The sequence below is a fragment of the Ochotona curzoniae genome, unplaced genomic scaffold, assembly GCF_017591425.1.
Source record: "Ochotona curzoniae isolate NIBS_2020 unplaced genomic scaffold, NIBS_Ocur_1.0 contig_1, whole genome shotgun sequence".
Classification (NCBI taxonomy): Eukaryota; Metazoa; Chordata; class Mammalia; order Lagomorpha; family Ochotonidae; genus Ochotona; species Ochotona curzoniae.
Window position 1 is genome coordinate 31,837,090 of NW_024464918.1, and position 23,338 is coordinate 31,860,427.

The window sequence follows — 23,338 nt, forward strand, 5'->3', positions numbered from 1 at the left end:
GTTGGATGGGAAGTAGACCACCCAGACATGAAACAGTGCCCATCTGGGATATCAGTGCTGCAGGCTGGGGATTAGCCTGATGTGTTACTGTGCCAGTCCCCTATCCATAGTTTTAAATAAAGTGGATAAAGAATAGTTAATGGTGAACAAAAAGTAAAGAACTCCTATAGCTGACTTTGTAAGTGCTGGTTTCTGTATTACACAGTTTACTCAATAGGAGATTTTTCAGAAAGATTCTCAAGGTTCTAGGGAATTAGTTCACTGTGTGATTAAACTGAAAACCATAGCCTATAAGTTCCCATCTTAGAAAAATTGGATTGCCAATAATTTTCTTTGTAAGCTAGAGCAAAAGAGAAAGCCTCTGGTAAATTAAACCAGATTGCTTGTAACCTCACTGTCAGTGTAGATGTGATTCAATGAGGTCTAAACAAAAATGTCTCCCTCTTGGTCAATAAAGTCAGGATAAGTAATAAATCACTCAAACCAAAACACATGACTACATCCTGAAGCTAACAGCTCTGACATCAAATGGACCAGATCAATGGACTAAAAGCTTGACTTGTTTCTCAAGTAACTTTGGTCATTTGGTCTTTCTGCAAACACTTTTCACCCCACCTTTCCAGTGACTCTCAAGGTATTTAAATGGAAGCTGAGAGTACAAGGAGTAATAGCCTACACAGCAAGAAAGACAATGAGGACTGAGATCTTGGTCTACTTGAAGTTCAATCCGACCAACTGAGTTAATACGGTGGTTTAGTTTGTTCAATACTGTCAGTTCACAAAATAAAGACACCTTTTGAGAAGGAAGGGATGTTATTACTGCCAGGTTTATTCAAAGCAATCAGGACATACAAGAAGACTTCAACAAGCTCATGGAAAGTTGAATTAAAAGATATATTTTCCATGAACTTTTTCTGTTCATGGCCTGACAATCAACATAAGTTTCCACCTCTGTCAGAACTCATCATTTCAATGACTCTTTTACTAGTTGAACTAAAGCTCTAGTGGTGACAAAGGCATCCAAGAGTGGGAAAAATCAAGGAAGCATGATGCATTTTGTGTGAAATGAGCAGTTACATGTATCAGTGTCTCTGGTATAGAGATTCTACATGGGACATGAAAACATCAGCCTCAGTAGGATTGGGGGCTGTGAGGGCAGATGTCACACCTCATGTGTCTTTAGTGACCCTTTCTAGCAAGAGCTACAACACTCTAGACACTAAGTACAGATGGCCCGAGGAAAGACAAGATCCCCAATTTCTGAAAAACACTACTCTGGGCCATAACAAGTGTGATGGTGACCACCAATCTGTGGTCTCCCTGTGTGTCTGGCACACAACACTATGTGTGCTGTTACTTCTTTATGCTCCCTAACTATTCTATAACACAGATTCTCTCACTATTCCCATTTCTCCCCTCAAAAAATGAGGAAACTGAGTCTCAGAGAAGGCAAGTCACGTGTCCAAGGCTGTAGGCTGTGTATTAGAAAATTCACATCAGCCTGCTAAGCGTTCTCTCATTGTACCTCCCAGTCAGGAGTCTCCTGCTCTCAGGACAACACACCTAACTTCAAACAAGAGGGATTTATGGCAAGGACTCCACAACCTATCTCTTAGACATTCAAAGACACAGAAGCAAATACTATAAGACCACCTGGGGAGGGTTACTAAGAAGCTGGAAATACTCACCATTTCTCATTGTCCATTCTCTTGTCATGTCCACTGCCCATTTATGTGGCATTATGTCAAATTCTGAGGACTTAGAATTCTGGAATACCAAACATTTATCATGTCTGGCTCTCCCTCTCATATGTGTCTCATCAGAGAACATAACTGCCAACATGAAGTAAAGATGGATTTTTAATCTGAGTTCTTGATTAGTAGTAAAAATAAATATCAAACTTGGATTTTAACGAGTCTATGATGTAACACACAGGGAGAAATTCTATCTTTATTGCCTATGGTTTTAAAGGTAGAAACCAAGAGCCAGTTTTATGGTGCTCGTGTTAAGCCCCTGATGGCAACTCCAGCGTTCCATACGAGAACTGGTCAAGTCCCAGTTGCTTTGCTTCAGATCCATTCTCCTGCTAGTGTATCCAGAAAGGAAGATAATGAGGGCCCCATGACTCAGCTCCCTGCCACCCACCACATGGGAGACCTGAATGGGTCCTGGTTTTGGCCTGACCCTGCCCTGGCTCTTCAGGATTTTGAGGAGAATACACCAATGGTTGGAAAACTTAGTTTCTCTCTTTCCTTCTCTTTCTCTCATTCTTTCTCCTTCACTCTGCCTTTCAAATAAGTCTTTAGCAAAATAAAGGTAGAAGTTAACATAAATTATAAAGCCCTCTAGGAATGTGTTTCTCTTAGGTGAGATTTCAATAATTGCTATCTTTTCATGAAAACTGTTTTTCAATTGTTACATACACCATTTCTAGGTGAAGGTTTACCTTCTGCATGCCTATAATTTGCCTAGATAAGTGGAATTGCTGTAACTCCGCAGTCTAGGATTCTGTCCTCAACATCAGCTGCTCTGTTACTTCTGCCTTGTATCCCGTTAACAGATTCACTTTCCAGCACAAAGCACAGAGCTTAGACATCAGCCCAGCTCTCTTGACTCCCAGCCTAGGGCCTTTTCTAAGAATTGTGCAAATGTGTGAGTGTTTGCCATCGGGGGTGGGCATGGAGGCTGTGAATGACCCAAAACAGAAGAACAAGAAGCACTGAATGGCCATTCCCTTCCCCTCCTTTCCATTTGATACCATGATGGTACTTGGCATCAAGTGTCTGCTCCTGGGATAAGCACATGATCATTTTTGAAGAGGTTCTGTGCATGTACACTCTGTAATACCTGTTTGTTGATCTTCTCTCCTACCGGGATGCAAATTTATAGCAGTCATTGTCCTTATTTATTTTTTAAGTCTCCACCACCCAAAATATGGCATGGCACTTAAAAGATACTCCAAAAAAATGCTTCCTGGAAGGAAGGAAGGAAGGAAGGAAGGAAGGAAGGAAGGAAGGAAGGAAGGAAGGGAGGAAGGAAGGAAGGAAGGAAAGGGGGATGAAAGGAAGGGAGGGAGGAGGCAAAGATGAAAGGATGGAAGTACACATCTTGTTTCAACCAAGAGCCTACATGTAAGATTCAATCAAAAAGTAAAAGTAAATCTATTACCACTTGAGAAGAATATAGAAAAAGTTTATTTGCCTGAAGAATCTTGTTGATTCACTTCTCACTTGTTTATTATTTGCTAACTTTTTTCCTGGGAATGATTTCTTAAAACTGAAGCATATGACACAGAGAAAAATTGTTTAGGATGATGAAAGACAAATAGGAATTGCAAAATAGAAAATCAAAGTGAAAGTATATAAGAATGAAACAAATGAGAATATTTTAAAAATGTACACAATTGTAGGAGTGACAGAAAGAAAATAGGAAATGCGTAGATCCTACACTTCAAAGTAGCTAACCATGAACTGTTTCCAAACAATGTGTCCGTTACAATGCACAGACTGAGTTGTCAAAACATTTCACAGGGAGAAAAACAGAACATGCCAAACCCCGGTGAGAAGAAAGAGAAAGACCAGTCTTCTTACTGTTGGTGGGAGCATCGATTCCCAAAACAAGGAGAGGAAGCAGCTGTATGACCGTTTCTCTTTAGCAGAGAGAGAGAGACAGAGGGAGAGAAATTCCATAACTCTAAAGTGTTGTCTGTGAGTTATAAACAGCGATTCCTGAACTTGGTCCAGAGGTAGGGCAGCTGGGAGTCACGGGACCTGTCCCATCTGCAGGGGAACGTTCATCCAGCTAGCCCACAAGTGATAGAAACAAGAGCCCAAGAGTTTCTTTTTTAGTTGGAGGTAGGGACAGGGTTGTTTTTGTTTTGTTTTTTCATTTCTTTTTTCATGAACTATTTTCTTATTCTGCTACATAGTCAAATACACAAAGCGCCAGTGTTATTCCACAGAGAACATCTCAGAACTGCGCAGCAGTGTGGCTGAGAATGCACGGTTAGAAACCACCACAGAAGGATTCATTCACGCCCAAGTTTCTACTGAGCAACTAAAATGAGCCAGAAGCTGCAGAGAAAGTAGCAAGCACAACAGATAAGGTCTTAGTGTTTGAGAAGATTGAGTTTTGCATTTTAGATTTCATGGAAAAGAAAAGAAAACCTCCATGATACACCAACCTTCTCTCAGCAAACCTCTCTCCTAACACCCCAGACAGAGTGGCAAACAGGAATCTTTTTTTTGCCTTTCCTAGAACACAGCCAGTTCAGGACTGCCCCGGGGTCTTGACCTGCTTCTTCCCTGAGGCCTGGCACACACACCGTCTCATGGCCTCCCTCTTGTCCTCCTTCAAGTCCAGCCGAAATATCAGTTCTCAGTCTTGTTTGATTATTGTTTGCTAAACAGGCCATCCTCACTCTCCAGCTTTTCCTGTTTTATTTTCTTCAAGCATATCTCTTATCTAGTCAAACTATTATTTACGTCCTTACTTCCAAAGTCATTCTATCTCTTCTGCAAGCGGTAGAACAGTGAGTTTCGCCTGCTTTACTCCCTTCTGCATTCAGAGACGTGCATCTGCCCACAAGCCCCACCACAAAGCATCTCCAGTCACAGCTCCTCATCTGTTATCTGCCATGTGGGGGCTGCGCTCCAGCAACAGCCCCCAGGAAACAACAGTTCCTGGTGTTGGCATCTTGTGTAATGCTCCATGAGTCTGGGCCAGCTCAGTGGCACACCTTTCAGAAGCATAAAGCAGCACTCATGAAGCTGCCTGACCTCCAAGGCTAACTCTTACAGAGCCTTACAGATTGCACTTAGCTGTATGAAGCCAGGGTTGGCCCTGAGGAGTACCCCGTGATGCTGCTGAAGTGATCAGCTACCTGCAGTTCTTGCAGACTTCCCAGCTAAAGCCCTAGGCCCAAGAGTGGAAGAGTGACGGGATCTGCCGAGTCCTCAGCCGACTCTACTCCTGGTCTCCAGCTAACTTCAAAGGCTTGAGATCACACATGATGCCAACCACCCAACTGAGTCTAGTCACTTACAAAACCAGGAGATAATTGTTTTTAAGTCTCCATGGTTTAAATTGGTTAGTTGCATGGCAACAGATAAGCAAACATGCAACCATGAAAGATACTTCTAGATGCAAATATTTGTTCCCCCATAAACACTGTATTCACATCTGAAGGTTCTTGTCAGCAAACTAAGTCTTCAGTCTCATGGGGCTACTGTAATTCTGGCCAAGTTCAGACTCTTCTCAGAAAAATTATGGTAAGGGATTGATGTTTAAATTTTGCTTGCTAGGTGACTGGCAACACTTTCCTTCCCAGAACACAGATAGATGAAAGGGGAGTTCTGACTGAAGTAGGAGTGCAAGAAGCAGGCACTGGAATCAGAAGACCCAAGTTCAAGTGCTAGGTGTTCCTCTCATGTGTCCCATGAGTCCAAACCTCCCCAGCCATGCTATGAACCACTGCACTGGGTGACCTCAGAAGTCTTCCCATGCCCCATGTTGGGATCTGCAGCATTTAATGTTTCAAAAATACTGAACTGTAAGAGATTTTCATTGCTTCAACTTTTCCCCTGAATTGCTTATATTAATGTTTTCCAGCCACACTCTGGACTCTGGACCATTAAGGCCTGAGGATCTCACCCATCTCTCCCAACACAGGTGACAAGCATAGGTCTTCCTTATCTCTAGGGAGAGAAACAGAGTATTTCAAAGTTCACAACCTATCACTTGGTTTGGAAAATGTTGATTTAAAACCACTGTATCGATATATTTTTAGTCTTATTTTCAAAAACTTTCATAGTATGAGATCCATAGCCTATCCCAAGACTAACAGGCCACAATCATCAGAAAACATCATTATTTGGCACAAATCATTAACAAAAAAATATGTCCCTTCAATTGATGCTTCTTAACTTCTTAAAAACTCCTTAGAATTGAGTTTCTCAGTATTACTGGGAGCTGAACTGAGGTCTTTCCCGTTTTTGCCTTTGGATATTGATCTCAACTAAAAACAGGAAGGAAGGGTTGGATAAGTTTTCCTGGTGTTCTTTGATGATGAAACATCATGCATTATTAAACTTACAAGTTTCATCATCAACATGAACATTGTCCACAAAATGAGCCCATACGTATCAAATCCCAGGCATGTGGAAAGGCTTGACCTGCATTTACATTGCCTAATGAATAATCATCCTGTCATGTGCTATAAACTAGTTAACTTGGATCACACATGGTAGCCAAATTTCTAATTAAGTTGCTCAGCTTATCTGAACTCTGCTGAGACTATGGACAGGTGTGCCTCACATGATCAACGTCAAAAGGAGGTCAACAGCTGACCAGTACGCTAAGCCGCTGGAATCCTTAGCTCCCGACTCCTTGAAGTTGGGTTAGGCATGTTTCTACCAAAGCTGCTTCAATCACTGGTGAAAGGAGCTGCAAGAACTCTTCCATATCAGAAAAAAAAAAAAAAAAGACTTCAGCTTCTCAGAGGTTAGGAGGAAGAAAAGTATTGCACCTCTCATTGGTATAAAATCATAAAGCCACTGGAAATGTATTTCAGGCATAACATGTCAGTGTTTTCACGTGGCAGTAAAATGTCCCCATACTGCTCAGTAACTGCTATCCTTTAAATATGGCATTCCATCTTAGCCCCAAGAAGCAACAAGGAAGGCAGCTATGTGGCCATTTCTTTTAAACTTAAGCAAAGGCCATCAGACAAAATAAGGTAACTTATTCCTCCTCCCCAAAGCCCTCCACTAAAGAATTATGTGCCATTTGCTCCTTCAGAGCCACTTTCCCCTCCAAACGCCTCCTCCTCTCTTTCTCTTATTGAATAGCAAGCAGTGGAACTCTTCATGTCATATGCTCAAGAATAAATTCCCAGGCTCTCTTTGTGGTGTAAGCCCAGGCCGGTGCTACTGGGAATCCTTGCCTTTCAACTTGCCCCAAAAAGCCTGCCCATGGTTTTTCAGAGAACAGCATACGGCCCACCAAGTCTGCTCCCCAGTATACAAGCAGAATAGCAACCACGGACTTGAAGATACCTGTGTGTGAGTGTAGCCAGCAGCACCATTCACCATACACAAAAGATGGAAATAATCTGTCAGCAGGTGACGAGATAAAAACACGTGGCCTATATACTGGAATATGACTCAGCCAAGAGAAGGAATAAAATCTTCTAAGACACAGACGGACTTTAAGAAATCATGCAGACACAGAAAGAAAGTGTTAATTTTCTAAAATAGACAGTGGGGCTGGGATGACGGGAGAGCAAATGCTGAATGGCAGATTATGTTGTATGTGATTAAAACAAGAGTTGGATGTAGACAGTGGTTATGGCTAGACGACATTGAGAATGTATTGGATGACACTGTATCCTCACCAGTGGCTAAAACAGTAAGTGCTACCATGTAGATTTCACATTACTTTGAAGGAAAAAGTGAGAGTGACAGCGTTCAGCAGTAGGTCTTGATGGACATCTGAAAGGTGAGGAGTCGCCACCTTGAGTTTGGGAGGCTCTCAGTCCCTTTAAATTTCAAGCCCACTCTGCATCCCACCTAGAGATGAAGGCTTCAGCAAGGCCCCCAGGAAGACGCCAGTTCCAGGTACCAAGGAGTCCCCTTCCCGGCTCCCAGGTCACCCAGAGATGCAGCCCTTACTATCTCCCAGCCACACCCCGCACCCCTACACCCCTACAACCTCCAAGAGGTCAGCGGTCAGAAAGAGAAGTGATTAGGCCAACCTTTAGGAATTATACATGCACAATTTTACTAAACAAATTACAAGCATCAGTGGTGGAGGAACAGGCCACAAAAGGACACTCTGTGCCTCTCAGACTGAAGATAGAAACCAGCAAATCCAGAAGGACTGAGAAAACCTTGGAAAGGACTGGAATCTCCATAGTTCTGGGGGTTAGATAAGGGTGGGTGCTTGACACACACACCCGTATTTACTCACATGCATATACACATGTTTGCATGTGCTTTATAGCATGCTTACGTTAAAACATCTTTTTCCATCTGACTAGCACAATTGCTCTCGTGTCTACTGAACTCCGCTCCAAAAACTCTTAACAGCTGGGTCTGAGTGGTGCCAGCTGGGAGCTGAATTTCAACTCCCGTCTCCCACCTGAGAATCAGGGACTCAACAACTTAGCACCACTGGCTCTCAAGGCCCACATGGGCAGCAAGCTGGAGCCAGGACATGCCAGGGACTCAGGCCCAGCACGCCATCGGGACCCAGGCATCTTAACCCGTATCCTCAATGTCAGGCTCCTTTGTGGGCCTGTGGTAAATTGGAAAGCCACCGGCACAGGGCCCTCTGCCAGTGTTCATAGCGACGCCTAAAACCTAGAACCTGCCGTCCCTCAAGCAGGTGTTAAATGAAAATGCGAAACTTCACCTCAGCACAGAAAGTCCCCGGCCTGTCAGCCCCGGTGGGGGAACGGCCGGTGAGGCCTGGGAACCTTCCACCCGGAGGCTCACAGCACTGAGGCGCTTAATAGGTCTCCAACCGCAAACGACTGCATCTGTTTCTGCTTATTCTGTTACTTTTACCTAAAAACCTGAGCGCAGCCCCGGTGAGAGCGCGCGGAGGCGGCCGTGGCGCCGACCACGTCGTCGCGTGAATAATTCAGGCCCAGGCGCAGGCCCAGGCGGCGCGGCACGGGCGAGCTCCACGCGGCCGGCTCCGTTTCCTGGGCCGACCGAGCCCGCCGCTCCGTTCAAAAACCCTCCCCGGCTTTTCCCGGCTCGGCAGGAAGGCCGCCCCCGCTCGCCGCCGGGGCTCCCCACAGGCTGGGCCTGGGTGGGCAGAGGCTTCACCTACCCGGCCAATTAGCTGCCTCGGCCCGCAAGACTCGCTCAACAGGTTTCCTCGTCGGCCGCCGGCCCGCCGGGTTGGGGGAAGAGGCTGTCACTAAGCTCCGACCCTCCCCTGTCCCTCCCTCCGGGCTCCGCTGGCCCGGGCCAATCGCGCCCGCCCCGACGCGCCCCGACCCACGGCCTCCGCCAGCTCGGCCCGGCCCGGATGCAGGGAGCCGGGGAGCCGGCGCGTGGGGCTCACGGCGCCCTCCGGAGCCGGCCCTGATGACCGAAGTCCAGCCTGAGGTGGACGACGCCAAGCCCGTGAGACTGCTCGGCAAGAGGGAAGGCCGGGTCGCCTCTGCCCCGTGAGTACGCGCGCCGGCCGGGGCGCGAGCGCGCGGGCGGGAGGACGCGGAATTGCGCGCGCCCCCGGACCCGGCCACCCGGCGGCGGACGCCCTCTGCCACGCTCTGCCACTTTTCCAGGAGTCTTGGGCGCCGGTATCTCTGTCGTGTGGAATGCTTTCTCCCTGTGTGTCCCCTCCGCCCCCGGCAGGCACTGGAAGGGCCCGTGGCCTGCATGCTTCTAAGGGTTGCGAATTATTTGCCGGGAAGGCGCGAGGCGGGAATTGTGATTCCCCGGGGACAGCATCCAAGTCCCCCCCCCCGGCGACTTCGCGTCGCGGCCGTGTCCCACTTCTCACCGCTTGCCCGCGGTGCCCTGCTCGGTAGCTTCCCAGACGCGGCTGTGTGTGTGTTTGGAGACTAGGGGCTGCCTTCCCCACATTCCCTTCCTTTCCCACCCCAGGAGAGAGGCGGAGTGGTGGAGAACCAGGGCTTGGCTTCCCGTGTCCCTCCCCTCGCAGACCTCCCGCCGTCGGTAGCTTGCATACCACGTGCACGGAGGCAAACTTGCGCGGTGACTTGCCTTTAGAAACTCTGGGCTGCAAGACTCGGATGACGAGATTAGCTCCCTGCCACGCAGGGCCTGGATTCCGCCGCGTTTCGGGAAGTGTTTCTGAATCTGCAAAATCTGAGTCCCTCACGACTGTTACTGTCGGACCTTCTTCTCTTAAAAGGCCAGGCATGGCTCGGTGGTTAACTCCTTGCTGCATCACCGGGGCAGACCTCTGCGACTGAATGCAGGTCTGCCGAAGCTGCTACCCAGGGTTAAGGTAGCAGGTCGAATTGTTGAAAAGTTGGTGCGTTTTTTGAGTAGGGATGACTTCGCCTGCCGTCAGCTGTTGTGCATGTAGTGTTTTGTGAGTACCACACAGCCGTGTTCCACGTCGCTGGGTGAAAGAAAGCAGGTTGGGCTGTGCATCAGCTGTGATTGGAACTGGCTTTGGAAGAACGCAACGCTCTCACTCTCGTTTGTCGTTCCAAGGCTGTGGCTGTGTAGCCTTCCCGGGTCTCTGCTTCGGTTTGGTTGTTCTTTCCCTTTGTGCTGCTGACTTTGTGAACCTAAACCGAGTCTCTGGACTTGCAGCAACAGATAAAAGACCATTGAGAAAAAAAAAATTGTTGTAGGTGAACCCCTGCCCCAATCGTTTTTGTTTTGTCACCCAAAAATTTCTAACTTCGTGCTAATCCACACTCAGGAAAAGGTGAACTGTCGGGGGTAGACATTTGGGTCTGCGTGCTGGGTTGGGTGCCTGGTTCTAGTCCCAGCCTCCCATCCAGCTTGCTTCACCTCCTGGGAGGTGGGAGGTGGTGGTTCCAGAACTTGTGTCTGCAGTCCACGGGAACATGCCGGATGGAGCTCTTGGCTCCCGCCTGGTCCAGCGCTGTCTATCACAGACATTTGGAGAGTGGACCAGGGGATGGAAGATTTCTAGATCTCTGCCTTTTAAGTGAAAAGTGAAAATAGAAGCTTATAAAGATGAAAGAAAACTTATAAAGATGGAGCATCAAATAAAATCTAATTCCTTTACACTTAACTAGCATATACTTTCATTTCCATGAAGAAGAGGTGGTAGGGATGGTCTTGTCACCATGTTACAGGCGCAGGGAACAGGTGTCTGCAGTGACAGACGCAAGACTAGACTCCCAGGCTTGGTCTCTTTGTCCGAAACTCGCTGGAAAAGGCAGCCTTTAGCTGTGGTTGCACAGAGCAGGATTCCATTCCACACAACAGCTTATCCAGTCTTGAAGTCCTCGTGTCCCTAGTTGTCTAGATTCACTGATTGAAAAGTCTTCTGTGGTATTTAGATGGATTGTCACAATTCAGAACTCGTGAGTGTTGGGAAGGTGGTGTTTGTAGAAAGCCAAGTGTAATCATATTGAGGCCCAAGCCCCCATTCCAGCCCGATACTTGGAAAAGCAAATGTCATGTGTTGGCTTTAGTTCAACATGTACTAGAATCCTTACTTTGCATTGCAGTGGGTAAGCCTGGTTTGGAATCTGCCCTTCTGAAACGTCAGGAGCTGGGTTTAGGAGGAGCAGTGCAAGGACAAGGGATGCAGGGAAGACGAAAGTTCTATTTTAATGCAGGAAATCTTTGAAATCCACACATGGTTTTCTTCATAGTGTGTGTTTTCCGTGAGGCTTCTGAAGACTCACACTGGGCCTCAAGCAGAGCCCAGGTTCTATAAAAGAAAAAAAAAATCTGGCCTATAACTGAGTTCTCTCATTGCTGAACCTCTTTGGTAAATGTCTGTTAGTTGGAGGGAGTTTGTCTTTCCCTCTAAAGTGATGCTTTCTAAGCCCACTGAAGCCATTTGTGAGTCCATGTGAATATCTTAAGGGATATTAGGTTCTAACATCTTAACGGACTCAGAAGGAACTTTTGCTTCACTGTAGAATAAGAGTAATTGTAAGAGGGAGCGGTGACAGTGTGTTAGAACGGGTGTATACTGGCAGGATCGTTCCGTGTTGAAATCCTTGCAAGGTTTTTACGCCCAGAAAGCTAGTTCAGCCTCTGTTTGAAAGTTCAGTTAGTTACCAAAGTCTTGTTGAATGGAGTGTCCCAGTGTTCATTTCTTCTCTCCCCACCCTGCCCGGTTCCCCTGCACCTGTAACTGCTCCTTCTAGGCCTCATGACCGGTACCCAGCCTCCTGGCTAGTAGCAGCTGGTGTTTATTGAGTATGTCAGCCATCTGAAGAGGGTCGCATGACTTTGTACACTGTAGGAGGTAGGCACTGTTAGCTCTGTTGCACATAGATGAGCAGTGAGCTCAGAGGAGTGGACAGAGTCGCCATGGCTAGGAAGACAGGGCTCAGAATGAAGCCCACACTGTTGTAACCACTGCACTCTACTCCCTTTAACCTCTGCTCCAAAACCCATGATGGCACCCAGTGGCCTAGTCGAAAACGGGCTCCTCTGCCTGGATTAATCAGCACAGGGAGACCATTTCAACCTCATTTCTTAATCCCAGCCAGCATGCACACTTTTTGTTGCCACATCTTGCCAGTAGCCCTGTAGTTAAGGAAGTGATGGATAGCACGCCCATGCTCATTGCGGCATTGGTGACAGTAGCCAAGGCTTGAGCTTGCCAGGGTGTGAATGGGCAGGAAGTGTGAGCCAGAGCCAGGAATGGACCCCAGCACTCCAATATGGGATCAGGCATAGTAAGCACCTGGCTAGTGCTTGCTCCTTCCACAAACTAATGTCCAGGGCCCAGGAGGGTACCGTCTTGGTCTTCACTTGATACTAAAGGGATGTTGGGTGGGATGATGTTGTGACCTCCTTGCTTATTTAAATGTTACTTCCTCTGCTGCTGTTAGTGGCTGCTTTCCTCTCCTGGAAGGGGAGAGTTTTTAGGCAAACACAGGCCTGCTGTTGTACTTTCGGCAGGGTATTTGAACCAACTTACACTGCCCTGCCTCAGGCAGACGGATGTGTGTAATGTCGCTTGACCTCCCATGCATGTCCCAGGTTTCCACATTTCTATGGGACCTAATGTCTCCATGATGCATTTCACGTGTCATAAAATGTACACTTCTCCTGTATACAAGTCAGTGATTGGGCCATCACCATAGCCTGAGAACAGGTTCATTTGTTCCTACTTCTGTTCGCACCATGCTGGCAGCCCTAGGCTGAAGCAATGAGTTAACCTTCTGTCTGCTGTCTGCCTTCTCTGGCTGTCTCATACAGATGTTCATGACTTAGAGTGGGTTCACATCCTGATGAACCCTTAAGTTAGAAATAGTGTTAAGTTGAATTTGCGTTTCCTCCATGGACCCTGCCCAACCTGCTGAACCTCTCAGCCTCCTGGTTTATGGTTGGCATGGGCTGTGGCTCTGCTGCCCAAAATCGCCACAGCGTCAGAGCACAGATTGAAATTCCCAAGTATGTATCCCTTTCATGCTGCTGAAAAGTGGAAAAATCACAGGTTGGACACTCATAAGTTGACAAATTCTAAGACTGTGTTGCAGGCAAATCTAAGTTTCTGGTCCCTGCCCCCTTCCCTTCACCTGGTATGTTGAAGTTCATCCACCAAGGCTTTTGTTGCTGGCTCACATTCCATTGCATGGCTATACTACATTTTGTGTCTCTTTGCATCTGTTGAACAGTTAGGCTGCTCCACTTTGGCACTGTAATGAGCAATGCTGGGGTCAGTGTTTCCTGCAGATCTTGGTATGGACAACTGCTTTAGTTTCGGGTACATGCCTCCAATTGCTGGGTCCTGTGGTGGTTCTGTATTTAACCCCTTGAGGAACTGGCAGACTATTTGCCAGTGCAGTTTCACTGTCATCATGTGATAGGCTTAGCAGAATGGTTTTAGAGTCAGAGCACGCTTTCCCTAAAAATCACAAACCGTCAGACCTTTCATCATAACCTGTGAGACAAGAGGCTAGAGGAGGTCAGTGTTTGATCATTGATGGCGATCTGAGATCTGGTCACATTCTCACCAGCATTTCCAACTGGTTGGTTGTTCTTACTGGCTGCCATGCTGAGTGTCATGGAGATTAGCAAGTTGAAAAAGATAAGGCTTTTTGCCCACAGGAAAAAGGAACAAAGAAGAGAAACATTTTTCTTTTTGAGATTCGATCTTCTTTTCAAAGATGATACCGGACAGCTCAAAAAATATCACCACTTCTGTTAGGAATATCACTGCTGTATGCACAGGACACCGTTCAGAGTGTGTCTACGTGGGCACAGTGAGTGAATGAAACACGTACTATTTTCATCACATTTTGTGGCTAACAGAGACTGTCGCCCATCCTAGGTCATGACAGCTGTTCAAGTGTTCAGTTCAAAGGCAGGCAGTCTAATCTGAACCAGCTTCCTACAATCATCAATTCTGCAACCTCTCTAGTTATAGGAAGGACAGTGATGTCGCTGCCTTCCATCAAATGTATGGGCTTCCCTGAGTGGGTCTCTTAACTCCGACAGGTTTGTTTTTTGCAGCCACGAAACCCAGGCTCATTTCCATCCTGTCAGTCTAACACTGCTCTGTAGGAGGAAGATCCCCTTTGAGTTAAACACCAGAACCCTTGGTGTTGTCAGACACAGGTGTCTCCTTGGAAACGGATGTGTTCGGGCTGCTCGCACCTGACAGGCAAGAAGTTCATCGTTTTGGTTGCTGCTTTATGTTGTCGTTTGCTTAGCAGTCATCCGTAGATCCCAAGTTTTCAGAGCTGTGCTTGGGTTCCTTTCACACCAGGACAGGGTGTTTTTATAAAGCAATATGACCAGTCTGTTTAAAAGGCATGTGAATGCTGTCTGTTTCAAAGTAGGCAATGGAGAAACCCAAAGGCCTTTTGAACAGAGCTGCAGTTGCACCAGAGCTCTTTGAAATTCTTCTTGCAGAGTTACTTTCAAAGCCTGGAGCAAAACATCTGAGTAGTCATAAGGTTGGCAAACCCCTTGTTTGAAAGGGAATTCAGGTTTTGGAAACAGTCTGAAGTTCTTGAAGCCAAAAGTAGTGAATAGGATGGATAAGAATAGCTTAAGTAGCTGTAAGCCATTCTGCGGGTAAGCTTACTTTTAATTAAAAACATGATGTGACTGTAAAGCAGCAAAACTGCACTTCTGGCAACGTGTATACAAATGTGCACGCTACCCAACCTAGGTTTATAACTTAGCAGCCTAATTCTAGAAACAGTAAAATTTTAGTTACTACTCAATAAGTGTTGAAGTATCTTAAGCATCACAAAATACTTTGAGGATAAAAGTATAGTGCATTTATCCTTTTTTTCTTTAAGAATCTGACCTTCACTTTATAGACAGCATCATGGTTGAGAAAGTTGCCTTGAGTTTAGACAGGATTTAACTGTTATTCCCTCCGTATTATGGAGATTTATATGGAAATTACACATTTCAGATTTCTTAACCCTGGCATCATTTTACATCATTTGAGCTTTTTCTCACTGAATGCAAGGTATCTCTACTTTTCAGCACAATCATCGCATTGCTCTTTTTTTTTTTTTTTCTATCTTTAACATCTGTCTTCACTGATCGGGCTAAATGACCAGGCCCTGAGCGTATTAAAAGACATGTTATCCTGTTCTTGACCATTAGAATGGATTCAGGTGATGCCCTTCAGGCTGAGAAGGGAGGACACACACACACACACACACACACACACACACACACTACTGTTAGTATCACATGGTGAGAATTCCACAGCAGCTAGCATACACTGTGAGACAGCAGTCTGCTTTTCTTGGGGTGAGCAGAGGCAAGAGTGAGACAATTGGACAAGAAAGGATTCAGCCGCAGATGGAATGGCAAAATGATTGCAGGCGGAGGGAAGACAAAGATGGGACATTTGGAAGTTTAGGTTCATGCTGTTTGCTGGACTGTTGGAGGGGCGGAGAGATGGTGGTTTCCTGGGAATTGGGGGGGGGAACCACATGGGAGCAGGACTCCCTGGAGGACCCCCTTTGCTTTGCCTTGTTGCTTCCCTGCAGGCTCTGACACTCCAGGAAGCTGCTTTTCCTCTCCAATCCCAGCGTCTGGACAAAGAGAGCCAGATGACCTGTTCTGTTAGCCCGCTGCTAAGCTGCAGACTACGGAGTCTTTGAAGAAACTGCCCTACTTACACACACTCTCCTGCGGCCTTTGTTTGCCAGCCATTCTATCACACTGAACAATCCCACAGAAAGCACTTTTAGTAAGAATAGGAGCCATGCTTTCTTGCTTGGGTTGGCCTCATTATTTTTTTTTCTTTTCTTTCCCTGGATAAACGTATATCTGTTTAAGGCAGGACAGCCACTAAGACATAACCAAGCGACTATCTTCTTACACATTTCTAAGATACTCATCAGCATTCACATTGCATTCCCTCAGCCTTGCTTTGCCTCAAAGCCTCTGGACTGAGCTGAATGGAAATGACTAATTGGGGAGTTGATTTCCACCTCTACCACAAAGGAGGACCAAGTTCAACATCAGTGCAGTTGCAGGCTTTCCTGGTATACATACTGTCCGGAAATTGTCTGGAATGAACCAGCATTTGGGAAGATTTGTATCTGTCACTGCCTTTCAGCTAAGATTTTTTTTTTTTTTTTAGGAAAAATTCATCACAATCCTAGCAATGAATATTTTTTTAAAGATTAGTTTCATTGCAATGACAGAGTTGCATAGTAAGGAGAGACAGATGTTCCATCTGCTGGTTCACTTCACAAATGGCCGCAATGGCCAGAGCTGAGATGATCCGAAGTTGGAAGCCATGAGCTCCTTCAGAGTCTCCCACCTGGGTGCAGGGGTCCATGCAGGTGGGACACCTTCTGCTGCTCCCCCAGGCCATTGGCAGGGGGCTGAGTTGGAAGTGAGGCAGCTGGCACTCAAGCCGGTACTCATATGGGATATTGGCAGCACAGGTGAAGGCTTAGCGTACTACACCAGTAGTGCCAGGGCTGAACCATATGTATGTTAGTTTGACATTCAATGTGAAGTTCACTCCACTGTCGTAAACAAGGTTATGTACAAGCGTTTCTCAGAGAATGGAAAGAAATTAGTATGGGGATTGAGTGACGGTTTCCTAGAGGAAATGAGGAGGCCCAAGATAAGATTTAAAGGATGAATAAGAGCTCCCACAGCACCCATAAAAAGGATGTGATTCTAGCCACACAAGCAAAGATACAGTGATATAAAGCAGCATTGTTGAAGAATTAACATTACTAGGACATAAAATACACTGAACTGAATGGTTAAAGGAGATCATTAGCCTAGTGGTTAAGACACTTTGTGTTCAGGGTCTAATGACATTGGAACAACAGCCAGGAGTCCCGGGTAGTCCTCCGAGACAAAAGAATAGCAAACTTCCTTCTGGCCTCAGGAGAGGAGTTTTCTCTGGTTCTTACATAGTTCCAATTTTGTCTCCCCATCCTCTCTTGCACTGACCATCAGGGTTGCTGCGGAGCCCCAAAAATTAGACCAAATAGACAAATATGGAAAGCTTAGAACAGACAAGAAAAAGCTTGGATTCTCATATACCTCACTGGATAGGATGCAAAGATCAGTTATTCCTCACTACCTAAGTTATTACAGATTTCTCTGTGCACCCCTCCTGAAACTGTTCTACTCTTCGATGGTTAATGTATAGATTTTGAGTCATAAGCCTGTTTGGAATATCCTGAAATTTGAGAAGTTCTGTAAAAATCTCACTTGAATACTATAAACTGCTAAATATAAATATATAAGAAAAACTCGAGACAGCCGAATAATACCCTATAACCATTTTAAGGTTTACAGCAGTCGGTTATGTATAAACTAAAGTTGAGATGTCAATGAAGTAGTTACAGGAGTTGGTTAAGAACTTGCACTTTCTAACACATTAGTCATTCAGTAGCATGTTATTTAACTTCATGATGTTGTAAATTTCCATTTTCTTCCTGTTGTTGATTTTTGTATTGTGGCTTTTCATTTAAAGGGGTGTATAGTAACTGTTTATTGGAGACTGTCATATCTAAATGAGAGGATATTCTGCATCTCTACTTTCAGTGGACTCCCAATGAAACTGTTCAATTTAACTTGACAACAGGATGCTGGTCGCTATGCATGGTCCATGCCCACAATGAAGGAATTATGACAGTTTATGAGCTATACTATGGTAATAATATAGAGGAAATCAGTATGGATGAGGGCTTGAGGAAGGGTTAGGGGAAATCCCAGAGCCAATGGAACTGTCATAAAGTAAAATAATAACTTAAAAAAAAAAACACCTGTGTTCACTAGTGCCAGTGTTCAATTCTCAGCTCTGGCTTCTATTTTCAGCTTCCCGATGCTGCAGATCCTGTGAGGCTGCAGGTAATTAGGGCCCTGCCACCCACATGGGGACCTAGGTTGCATCCTTAGCTCCCAGCTTTGGCCCCAGCCATTGCAGGCGTTTGGGGAGTACTTGCTTGCTTGCTCCCTCCCACACTCCCTCCAGAACATGAGGCAAGGGGAGGAAGTCACAGGAAGGTCACAGCAGAGGGCAAGCTGTGTGGTGAGAGGAGCTGTTTTGTCCATAAGGCAGAGGTGCCAATGAAGAGATTGACTCTAGATTGGAACACAGGTAGGGGGCTTTTTTTAGAGATGACTCCAGTGCCAGGGTTTAAGTTGGATTTGTCAGAGGACAGAGCCGTGAGCAGGGATTAGCTGCATGTAAAACAGTTCAAGTGGGGTTGTTTTGGTATGCACAACAGGAAGAATATACTTGACAAATGTTGAGATAAAATTGGAAGGACCGGGTGGAAAGTTGGATTGATGGAGGAAGCTAGAATGACTCATTTCCCCCTGTCAGATGGCTATGTGAATTGTGATGCCATTGTAGGAAGTTATGAAGCATAACAATTAAAGAGATTGGAGTTACCAAAGTGAATTCTTATCCAAAAAGTTGAGATTGGACTAGAGGTCAGAGCTAGAATATGCCTTTGGGAATTGTCAGCCTAGAGGCGATAGTATCAAGCATGAGCACAGATGGAATTTTCCAGTAGAAAAGACTGGGATCCCTGAGAGAGACATTGGAACTGATTCTGTGACCATGAACCTGGGGATGAAGCTCAACAGGAGAGGCCCCAGAGATGATAGGGAAGTGGCAACACAACGGACAGCTAGCAGAAGAGAGGAGACCAATAGGATCACGATGAGAGGAAAGTGAAGGAAAAACTCAAGAGATGATCACCAGTGACAGGTGCAAACAAGAGCAACATTGAGAGGTGTGCCACAATGCCCTTAGCAAGTAAAAATGCAGAAATCACCAGTAAACTGTGTCCGAAATTTCAGTGCGGTGACAAGCTTGCAGCCTAGGTTATGCCAACGAGGTGGTTGAGAAGTGGGGATACACACAGAGCCTGTGTAGACACTGGCCTCAGGACACCTGGTTGAGAAGTAAAGGAGTGAAAGGACCGAGTCCGGTCATTGCAAGGTTTTGGTGTGTGAATGGGAAAGGCTAGTGAGTGTGCATCTTAACTGGGAAAAGGAGCCTTGAGAAAGAGAGATCACTCAGGTGGCATCTGATAACAGAAGCCCAGAGGTGTCAGGAAATGGGCTTGACCTGGAAAAGGAGAGAGGCTGGGCTTCTGAGACTGAAGGAGTAGATGTAGAGACAGATAACTTGGGGCCAGGAGTGGACAGGAGGTGGCTCTTGGCTGGGGACACAGCGTTTCCATGTTCTTACTGTACCCCACGTGGTTGTTCCCATTGAGAGGGGATGACTTGGGTCTTGGCTTAGGGCTGCAAGAGCATGCGAGTGTGTGGAGGATGAGTTGAGGTAACAGCCGCCTAAGAGATGCTAGGGACTCAGATGACAACAGAGACACCAGTTAACCGCAAGGGCTGATGTTTCTGCCTTGTGGGAGCTCTAGACCTGGGGTTTCCGAGTTCAGAAGGCAAGTCTGGATCTGATTTGGGTGTGAATCAATGTGGCCGGGGGACCAAGGAAACAGGGTGACCAGTCACATATAAGGATTCCTGAAACTTCATGGAGTTTAACAGCAGAACCTGTGTTTGATATCTGGCTTTATTCCTAATGCCAACTTCCTGTTAATGCAGACCTGGGTGTTGCCCTCAGAGGTGGGATCCTATTGTTCATAACTTCTGGCTGTGGCCCCAGCCTGGGACTATGGAGATATTTCAAGAGTGAACCTGGGGGCCCGGCGGCGTGGCCTAGCGGCTAAAGTCCTCGCCTTGAACGCGCCGGGATCCCATATGGGCACCTGTTCTAATCCTGGCAGCTTCACTTCCCATCCAGCTCCCTGCTTGTGGCCTGGGAAAGCAGTCAAGAATGGTCCAAAGCCTTTGGCCCCTGCACCCGTGTGGGAGACCCGGAAGAGGTTCCTGGCTCCTGGCATCAGACAGGCTCAGCTCTACCTGTTGTGGCCACTTGAAGAGGGTAAATCAGCGGGTGGAAGATCTTTCTCTTTTTCTCTCCTTCTCTCTGTATATCTGCCTTTCTAATAAATAAATAAAATATTTTAAAAAGAAGCTCTTGAGAAAGTGGAGTTTAAAGTTAGTGCAAAATTTTTGAAATCTGTGCATATGAGGCCTCTTCAAAAAATTAATGGAGAATGTGTATTAAGAAAACCTGTGCATGGATTCCTTTTCCCACTTACTTGCAACGTCCTTTCCTGTGGTCCGGGCGGGAGGAGGGCGTTGATAAACTAAGAGAAGATGGTGGTGGGGGTGGCAAGGGGTGAGAACCACATAGGTGGATCACAGGTAGGTTACTTGCAGACATCTGTTGACAAAGACAGTCCCTGGATGGAGCAGTTTGAGCCATGATGAAAGACAGGCAGTGTCGGCGAGTGATTGCTGTGAAATGCCAGTAAAGGTCACTGGCATGGAGAGCAAGAGTGGTGGATGCCATCCAGGTGGACAGTAAAAGGCATCACTGGCAGAGGTGAGGGCTGTAAAGGGGTTAAGCGTAACCCGCACTAGACTGGCCTTTCTCAGACTTCACTTGGAGTACAGGTAAAAGCTGACTCTACGGTGTTGTGCAATGTCAGGTGAACCAACACAAAACAATTAAAAGCAAGACAATGGAGGGGCCAGTGTTGTGGCGCAGTGGGTAGAGCTACCGTCTGTGACACTGGCATTCCATATGGGCGCCCTTTCAAGTCCCAGTTGCTGCTGTTCAATCCAGCTCCCTACAAATGGCCAGGGATAAGCAATGGAAGATGGCCCAAGTGTATGGGTCTCTGCTATTCATGTGGGAGACCTGCTGGCTTTGGTTTGGCCCAATCTTTCCATCTGAAATGTGAATCAATTAGCAAATCAAAGTCATTGTTTCTGTCTCTCCCTCTCTAATTTTTTTTTAAAGACACAAGTTTTTTAAGGAAATCATCATGCAAAGTGTAACTGCAATAACGCATTCCATACTGTGTCTTTTGTTTGTTTTTTGGTTTTGTTTTGGCTGCATCCTATGTGTTTTGATGTTTTGATTTTGGTTTCGTTTATTGCAAATACTTTAGTCAAACTCTTTGCTGGCTCGTGGATTACACCGTGGTATTATTTTACCCAAGAGACTGTTGTGTTTTCTGTCGCTCATGCATTTGTTACTCAGTGGCACGTTTTCTCATGGTGTTATAAGTTTGTTGTTGTAGATGTTGTTCTAATTCATACCAGTTGTTGACCTTATTTCATGGTTTAGCATGTATGGGAATGTATAATGATGGAGTAAGAGACTACCATATACAGATGTGGGGATATGGTGCAGTATGCATCCCTGCTCCCACATCAGAGATGGACTCCCAATGAAACTGTTGGAAATGCCTAGACGATGGGATCCTGGACTGTCTGACGTCGTACCAGCAGCGTAGGGGTACAATTACATAACAGACTGATGGAATCATGACTCCTTATGAAGGACTATCCTATTGAAGTAACATGGGGAAAATCTGTCGGGGGTAGGAGTTTGGGGAGAATCCCAATCTATATGAAAAAACAAAAGCAGTAAAAAAAAATCTGCAACATACTTTTAAAAAAAGAAGTCAACTTATTCAAAACTTAGTCTGTTTTTAAAATAAATTTTAAAAATAATAGTAAGTTGACTAAAAGAAAATAGAAAAATTATCTTTCTTACCAGAAATAATAAGTTGAAAAGTAATTGAAGCAAGGGTTATAGACAAGTAGTAAGATCGATAAAGCACCCAGATAAATTTAATTGGATTTAAATAAAGTGAAAACGCATGCTTGCTAAAGAACAAAACATTTGGATAAGGAAAATTCAATGTTATTAAGTGTCTCAAATTTACAAATTGGAGACAACTCCAAACAGAATCTCAGTTGAGAGACTACGACAGAATAGTTTTTAAATTTTCTGAAGGAATTATCTGGACTGAGGATGAGTCACAGCGAAGCTGTCGTAACAAGTGTTCAGAAAGAAATCAGAGTATATTCTCAGGCATTTTCAAATACAAGAGGAAGAGCAAGGATGACTGTTTAGCCATTGTTTCACTGTATGTTAAAGTAAATTTTGAATTGAGCAATAATATAAAAACTAAAAAGAGAACTGGACTGGCACTGTGGCATAGCACATTTAGCTACCACCTGTAGTACTAAGCTGTATGTGTTTCAGTGCCAAGCAGGGCAGTGTCCGCCTGGACCACAGGTTACCATCCTCTGTCTGTTCCCTAGCACTGTTGATGTTCAGAGCTGTTACAGTCTGAATGGGAGTTTAAATCTGAAACTTCTTTGTAACTTACTAAAATATCTCAATTCTGTAAGAAGGAATTATTATTTTCAATCTGGAAATGAAGTCCCTTCAATAGGATTCACCATGCCACTGAAGAACAGGGAACATACATGCGAGGATTGGTATTTTTTTTTTTTAGTCTTATTCCTTTTTATTGCAAAGTCAGATATACAGAGAGGAGGAGAGACAGAAAGGAAGATCTTCCATCCGATGATTCACTCCCCAAGTGACCGTGATCTGAATCTAGGAGTCAGGAGATTCCTCTAGGTCTCCCACGTGGGTGCAGGGGCCCAAGGCTTTGGACAGTCCTCGACTGCTTTCCCTGGCCACAGGCAGGGAGCTGCATGGGAAGTGGAGCTGCTGGGATTAGAACCGGCACCCATATGGGATCCCAGTGGGTTCAAGGCAAGGACTTTAGCCCCTAGGCTACTACACCAGGCCCGAGGATTGGGATTTAGTGCATTTATCCACTAACTCTTGTTCTTGTCTTCACTGACTTCTCCCCCTAAATATTGACAGTGGCCACAGGTGTTGTTTTAAGATTTCTTTATTTTTGAAAGTGTTAGAAAGAGGGGTAGACAGCTCTTCAATCTTCAGCCCGCTGGTTTCCCTAAATATTAACAGAAATTCCTCCCCGTGATCACTTAGTGGCCCTCAAGGTCCTGATGAATTATCAAGGCTCCGGATTTGTGCCCACTTGCCTGTTGCTTTGCTTAACAGAAACTGAAGTGCAGAAGTAGCCCATCACACTGGCCATTTCAGTGCAGCATAGGTGTGCTGTAAATGTTCAAATTTATTATTGGTTATCTTTTTATACTTACTTTATAAGCTAAGCTTTATCTTAGGTATGTATACAGAGAGAAAAACAGCATGTGTAAGAATAATTCAAAGCTTTTGAAAAAAATTGAAGTAAAAGATAACTTGATTTTGATGCGTAATTTTTTTTTTGGAATCCACG

The 23,338-nt window shown here is 45.5% G+C and overlaps 1 protein-coding gene across 1 annotated transcript in view; it reads left to right on the top strand.

Moving 5' to 3' along the window:
- GRAMD2B (GRAM domain containing 2B) overlaps positions 1 to 23,338 on the top strand; it is an 84,572-nt gene that overhangs the window by 26,300 nt on the left and 34,934 nt on the right. The gene's annotated exons all lie outside the window — the stretch shown is intronic.